We start from the raw sequence: 7,785 nt of genomic DNA on the forward strand, positions 1-7,785 counted from the left end.
GAGCGAGGGACGCGTAAAGGTGTGTCACAAACCAACGGTTTGGCACATAGGGACATTGAAATATTCGCACCAGCCCGAGGAACCGCATGTCTTTATCGAATTGCGTACTGACAAAAGTTTACAGTTTATCAATAGTTTTACATAAATAGTAATAATTCCACATAGTACAGTGCAACGTATGGTCCGAAATCGCTGACAAAATTAGGCAGTAACAGGAAATATATGCAAGATTATATAAGGTATATGTATAGCTTGGAAATTGTAATCGTTGCTCGCTCGCTCCGCTCGCTCGTATAAATCTAGTCCAACCTCACAACCGATCCGACACGTTAGCAAATTTGAAATAAGTCGCCTCCTTATCGAATAACGAACGCAAGAGGGCTTGGTTTTCGGTTAGACTATAGTGTTAGAGCGAGCGCAGCGAGCGAGGGACGCGTAAAGGTGTGTCACAAACCAACGGTTTGGCACATAGGGACATTGAAATATTCGCACCAGCCCGAGGAACCGCATGTCTTTATCGAATTGCGTACTGACAAAAGTTTACAGTTTATCAATAGTTTTACATAAATAGTAATAATTCCACATAGTACAGTGCAACGTGTTGTCCGAAATCGCTGACAAAATTAGGCAATAACAGGAAATATATGCAAGGTTATATAAGGTATATGTATAGCTTGGAAATTGTAATCGTTGCTCGCTCGCTCCGCTCGCTCGTAAAAATCTAGTCCGACCTCACAACCGATCCGACACGTTAGCAAATTTGAAATTAGTCGCCTCCTTATCGAATAACGAACGCAAGAGGGATTGGTTTTAGGTTAGGCTATAGTTTTCGAGCGAGCGCAGCGAGCGAGGGACGCGTAAAGGTGTGTCACAAACCAACGGTTTTGCACATAGGGACATTGAAATATTCGCACCAGCTCGAGGAACCGCAAGTATTTATCGAATTGCGTACTGACAAAAGTTTACAGTTTACCAACAGTTTCACATAAATAGTAATATTTCCACATAGTACAGTGCAACGTGTGGTCCGAAATTGCTGACAAAGTTTGGCAATAACAGGAAATACATGCAAGGCAATATAAGGTATATGTATAGCTTGGAAATTGTAATCGTTGCTCGCTCGCTCCGCTCGCTCGTATAAATCTAGTCCAACCTCACAACCGATCCGACACGTTAGCAAATTTGAAATAAGTCGCCTCCATATCGAATAACGAACGTAAGAGGGATTGGTTTTAGGTTAGGCTATAGTTTTCGAGGGAGCACAGCGAGCGAGGGACGCGTAAAGGTGTGTCACAAACCAACGGTTTGGCACATAGGGACATTGAAATATTCGCACCATCCCGAGGAGCCGGAAGTCTTTATCGCACTGCGTACTGTCCAAAGTTTACAGTTTATCACTAGTTTTACATAAATAGTAATATTTCCACATAGTACAGTGCAACGTGTGGTCCGAAATCGCTGACAAAATTAGGCAATAACAGGAAATATATGCAAGATTATATAAGGTATATGTATAGCTTGGAAATTGTAATCGTTGCTCGCTCGCTCCGCTCGCTCGTATAAATCTAGTCCAACCTCACAACCGATCCGACACGTTAGCAAATTTGAAATAAGTCGCCTCCTTATCGAATAACGAACGCAAGAGGGACTGGTTTTAGGTTAGGCTATATTTTTCGAGCGAGCGCAGCGAGCGAGGGACGCGTATAGGTGTGTTACAAACCAACAGTTTGGCACATAGGGACATTGAAATATTCGCACCAGCCCGAGGAGCCGGAAGTCTTTATCGAATTGCGTACTGACGAAAGTTTACAGTTTATCAATAATTTTACATAAATAGTAATATTTCCACATAGTACAGTGCAACATGTGGTCCGAAATCGCTGACAAAATTAGGCAATAACAGGAAATCATATGCAAGGCAATATAAGGTGTATGTATAGCTTGGAAATTGTAATCGTTGCTCGCTCCCTCCGCTTTCTCGTAAAAATCTAGTCCGACCTCACAACCGATCCGACACGTTAGGAAATTTGAAATAAGTCGCCTCCTTATCGAATAACGAACGCAAGAGGGCTTGGTTTTAGGTTAGACTATAGTTTTAGAGCGAGCGCAGCGAGCGAGGGACGCGTAAAGGTGTGTCACAAACCAACGGTTTGGCACATAGGGACATTGAAATATTCGCACCAGCCCGAGGAACCGCATGTCTTTATCGAATTGCGTACTGACAAAAGTTTACAGTTTATCAATAGTTTTACATAAATAGTAATAATTCCACATAGTACAGTGCAACGTATGGTCCGAAATCGCTGACAAAATTAGGCAGTAACAGGAAATATATGCAAGATTATATAAGGTATATGTATAGCTTGGAAATTGTAATCGTTGCTCGCTCGCTCCGCTCGCTCGTATAAATCTAGTCCAACCTCACAACCGATCCGACACGTTAGCAAATTTGAAATAAGTCGCCTCCTTATCGAATAACGAACGCAAGAGGGCTTGGTTTTCGGTTAGACTATAGTTTTAGAGCGAGCGCAGCGAGCGAGGGACGCGTAAAGGTGTGTCACAAACCAACGGTTTGGCACATAGGGACATTGAAATATTCGCACCAGCCCGAGGAACCGCAAGTCTTTATCGAATTGCGTACTGACAAAAGTTTACAGTTTATCAATAGTTTTACATAAATAGTAATAATTCCACATAGTACAGTGCAACGTGTGGTCCGAAATCGCTGACAAAATTAGGGAATAACAGGAAATATATGCAAGGTTATATAAGGTATATGTATAGCTTGGAAATTGTAATCGTTGCTCGCTCGCTCCGCTCGCTCGTAAAAATCTAGTCCGACCTCACAACCGATCCGACACGTTAGTAAATTTGAAATAAGTCGCCTCCTTATCGAATAACGAACGCAAGAGGGACTGGTTTTAGGTTAGGCTATATCTTTCGGGCGAGCGCAGCGAGCGAGGGACGCGTAAAGGTGTGTCACAAACCAACGGTTTGGCACATAGGGACATTGAAATATTCGCACCAGCCCGAGGAGCCAGAAGTCTTTATCGAATTGCGTACTGACAAAAGTGTATAGTTTATCAATAGTTCTACATAAATAGTATTATTTCCACATAGTACAGTGCAACATGTGGTCCGAAATCGCTCACAAAATTGGGTAATAACCGGAAATATATGCAAGGTAATATAAGGTTTATGTATAGCTTGGAAAATGCAGTCGTTGCTCGCTCGCTCCGCTCGCTCGTAAAAATCTAGTCCAACCTCACAACCGATCCGACACGTTAGCAAATTTGAAATAAGTCGCCTCCTTATTGAATAACGAACGCAAGAGGGATTGTCTTTAGGTTAGGCTATAGTTTTCGAGCGAGCGCAGCGAGCGAGGGACGCGTAAAGGTGTGTCACAAACCAACGGTTTGGCACATAGGGACATTGAAATATTCGCACCAGCTCGAGGAACCGCAAGTATTTATCGAATTGCGTAGTGACAAAAGTTTACAGTTTACCAACAGTTTCACATAAATAGTAATATTTCCACATAGTACAGTGCAACGTGTGGTCCGAAATTGCTGACAAAGTTTGGCAATAACAGGAAATACATGCAAGGCAATATAAGGTATATGTATAGCATGGAAATTGTAATCCTTGATCGCTCGCTCCGCTCGCTCGTATAAATCTAGTCCAACCTCACAACCGATCCGACACGTTAGTAAATTTGAAATAAGTCGCCTCCTTATCGAATAACGAATGCAAGAGGGACTGGTTTTAGGTTAGGCTATATTTTTCGAGCGAGCGCAGCGAGCGAGGGACGCGTAAAGGTGTGTCACAAAACCAACGGTTTGGCACATAGGGACATTGAAATATTCGCACCAGCCCGAGGAGCCGGAAGTCTTTATCGAATTGCGTACTGACGAAAGTTTACAGTTTATCAATAATTTTACATAAATAGTAATATTTCCACATAGTACAGTGCAACATGTGGTCCGAAATCGCTGACAAAATTAGGCAATAACAGGAAATCATATGCAAGGCAATATAAGGTGTATGTATAGCTTGGAAATTGTAATCGTTGCTCGCTCCCTCCGCTTTCTCGTAAAAATCTAGTCCGACCTCACAACCGATCCGACACGTTAGCAAATTTGAAATAAGTCGCCTCCATATCGAATAACGAACGCAAGAGGGAATGTCTTTAGGTTAGGCTATAGTTTTCGAGCGAGCGCAGCGAGCGAGGGACGCGTAAAGGTGTGTCACAAACCAACGGCTTGGCACATAGGGACATTGAAATATTCGCACTAGCCCGAGGAGCCGGAAGTCTTTATCGAATTGCGTACTGACGAAAGTTTACAGTTTACCAATAGTTTTACATAAATAGTAATATTTCCACATAGTACAGTGCAACGTGTGGTCCGAAATTGCTGACAAAATTTGGCAATAACAGGAAATACATGCAAGGCAATATAAGGTATATGTATAGCTTGGAAATTGTAATCGTTGCTCGCTCGCTCCGCTCGCTCGTAAAAATCTAGTCCGACCTCACAACCGATCCGACACGTTAGCAAATTTGAAATTAGTCGCCTCCTTATCGAATAACGAACTCAAGAGGGATTGGTTTTAGGTTAGGCTATAGTTTTCGAGCGAGCGCAGCGAGCGAGGGACGCGTAAAGGTCTGTCACAAACCAACGGTTTGGCACATAGGGACATTGAAATATTCGCACCAGCTCGAGGAACCGCAAGTATTTATCGAATTGCGTACTGACAAAAGTTTACAGTTTACCAACAGTTTTCCTTAAATAGTAATATTTCCACATAGTACAGTGCAACGTGTGGTCCGAAATTGCTGACAAAATTTGGCAATAACAGGAAATACATGCAAGGCAATATAAGGTATATGTATAGCTTGGAAATTGTAATCGTTGCTCGCTCGCTCCGCTCGCTCGTATAAATCTAGTCCAACCTCACAACCGATCCGACACGTTAGCAAATTTGAAATAAGTCGCCTCCTTATCGAATAACGAACGTAAGAGGGATTGGTTTCAGGTTAGGCTATAGTTTTCGAGGGAGCACAGCGAGCGAGGGACGCGTAAAGTTGTGTCACAAACCAACGGTTTGGCACATAGGGACATTGAAATATTCGCACCATCCCGAGGAGCCGGAAGTCTTTATCGAACTGCGTACTGTCCAAAGTTTACAGTTTATCACTAGTTTTACATAAATAGTAATATTTCCACATAGTACAGTGCAACGTGTGGTCCGAAATCGCTGACATAATTAGGCAATAACAGGAAATATATGCAAGGCAATATAAGGTATATGTATAGCGTGGAAATTGTAATCGTTGCTCGCTCGCTCCGCTAGCTCGTAAAAATCTAGTCCAACATTACAACCGATCCGACACGTTAGTAAATTTGAAATAAGTCGCCTCCTTATCGAATAACGAATGCAAGAGGGACTGGTTTTAGGTTAGGCTATATCTTTCGAGCGAGCGCAGCGAGCGAGGGACGCGTAAAGGTGTGTCACAAACCAACGGTTTGGCACATAGGGACATTGAAATATTCGCACCATCCCGAGGAGCCGGAAGTCTTTATCGAACTGCGTACTGTCCAAAGTTTACAGTTTATCACTAGTTTTACATAAATAGTAATATTTTCACATGGTACAGTGCAACGTGTGGTCCGAAATCGCTAACATAATTAGGCAATAACAGGAAATCATATGCAAGGCAATATAAGGTGTATGTATAGCTTGGAAATTGTAATCGTTGCTCGCTCCCTCCGCTTTCTCGTAAAAATCTAGTCCGACCTCACAACCGATCCGACACGTTAGGAAATTTGAAATAAGTCGCCTCCTTATCGAATAACGAACGCAAGAGGGCTTGGTTTTCGGTTAGACTATAGTTTTAGAGCGAGCGCAGCGAGCGAGGGACGCGTAAAGGTGTGTCACAAACCAACGGTTTGGCACATAGGGACATTGAAATATTCGCACCAGCCCGAGGAACCGCATGTCTTTATCGAATTGCGTACTGACAAAAGTTTACAGTTTATCAATAGTTTTACATAAATAGTAATAATTCCACATAGTACAGTGCAACGTGTGGTCCGAAATCGCTGACAAAATTAGGGAATAACAGGAAATATATGCAAGATTATATAAGGTATATGTATAGCTTGGAAATTGTAATCGTTGCTCGCTCGCTCCGCTCGCTCGTAAAAATCTAGTCCGACCTCACAACCGATCCGACACGTTAGCAAATTTGAAATTAGTCGCCTCCTTATCGAATAACGAACTCAAGAGGGATTGGTTTTAGGTTAGGCTATAGTTTTCGAGCGAGCGCAGCGAGCGAGGGACGCGTAAAGGTGTGTCACAAACCAACGGTTTGGCACATAGGGACATTGAAATATTCGCACCAGCTCGAGGAACCGCAAGTATTTATCGAATTGCGTACTGACAAAAGTTTACAGTTTACCAACAGTTTCACATAAATAGTAATATTTCCACATAGTACAGTGCAACGTGTGGTCCGAAATTGCTGACAAAGTTTGGCAATAACAGGAAATACATGCAAGGCAATATAAGGTATATGTATAGCTTGGAAATTGTAATCGTTGCTCGCTCGCTCCGCTCGCTCGTATAAATCTAGTCCAACCTCACAACCGATCCGACACGTTAGCAAATTTGAAATAAGTCGCCTCCATATCGAATAACGAACGTAAGAGGGATTGGTTTTAGGTTAGGCTATAGTTTTCGAGGGAGCACAGCGAGCGAGGGACGCGTAAAGGTGTGTCACAAACCAACGGTTTGGCACATAGGGACATTGAAATATTCGCACCATCCCGAGGAGCCGGAAGTCTTTATCGCACTGCGTACTGTCCAAAGTTTACAGTTTATCACTAGTTTTACATAAATAGTAATATTTCCACATAGTACAGTGCAACGTGTGGTCCGAAATCGCTGACATAATTAGGCAATAACAGGAAATATATGCAAGGCAATATAAGGTATATGTATAGCGTGGAAATTGTAATCGTTGCTCGCTCGCTCCGCTCGCTCGTAAAAATCTAGTCCAACCTTACAACCGATCCGACACGTTAGTAAATTTGAAATAAGTCGCCTCCTTATCGAATAACGAATGCAAGAGGGACTGGATTTAGGTTAGGCTATATTTTTCGAGCGAGCGCAGCGAGCGAGGGACGCGTATAGGTGTGTCACAAAACCAACGGTTTGGCACATAGGGACATTGAAATATTCGCACCAGCCCGAGGAGCCGGAAGTCTTTATCGAATTGCGTACTGACGAAAGTTTACAGTTTATCAATAATTTTACATAAATAGTAATATTTCCACATAGTACAGTGCAACATGTGGTCCGAAATCGCTGACAAAATTAGGCAATAACAGGAAATCATATGCAAGGCAATATAAGGTGTATGTATAGCTTGGAAATTGTAATCGTTGCTCGCTCCCTCCGCTTTCTCGTAAAAATCTAGTCCGACCTCACAACCGATCCGACACGTTAGCAAATTTGAAATAAGTCGCCTCCATATCGAATAACGAACGCAAGAGGGATTGTCTTTAGGTTAGGCTATAGTTTTCGAGCGAGCGCAGCGAGCGAGGGACGCGTAAAGGTGTGTCACAAACCAACGGCTTGGCACATAGGGACATTGAAATATTCGCACTAGCCCGAGGAGCCGGAAGTCTTTATCGAATTGCGTACTGACGAAAGTTTACAGTTTACCAATAGTTTTACATAAATAGTAATATTTCCACATAGTACAGTGCAACGTGTGGT

This window comes from Bombus terrestris, unplaced genomic scaffold, assembly GCF_910591885.1.
Source record: "Bombus terrestris unplaced genomic scaffold, iyBomTerr1.2, whole genome shotgun sequence".
Taxonomy (NCBI): Eukaryota; Metazoa; Arthropoda; class Insecta; order Hymenoptera; family Apidae; genus Bombus; species Bombus terrestris.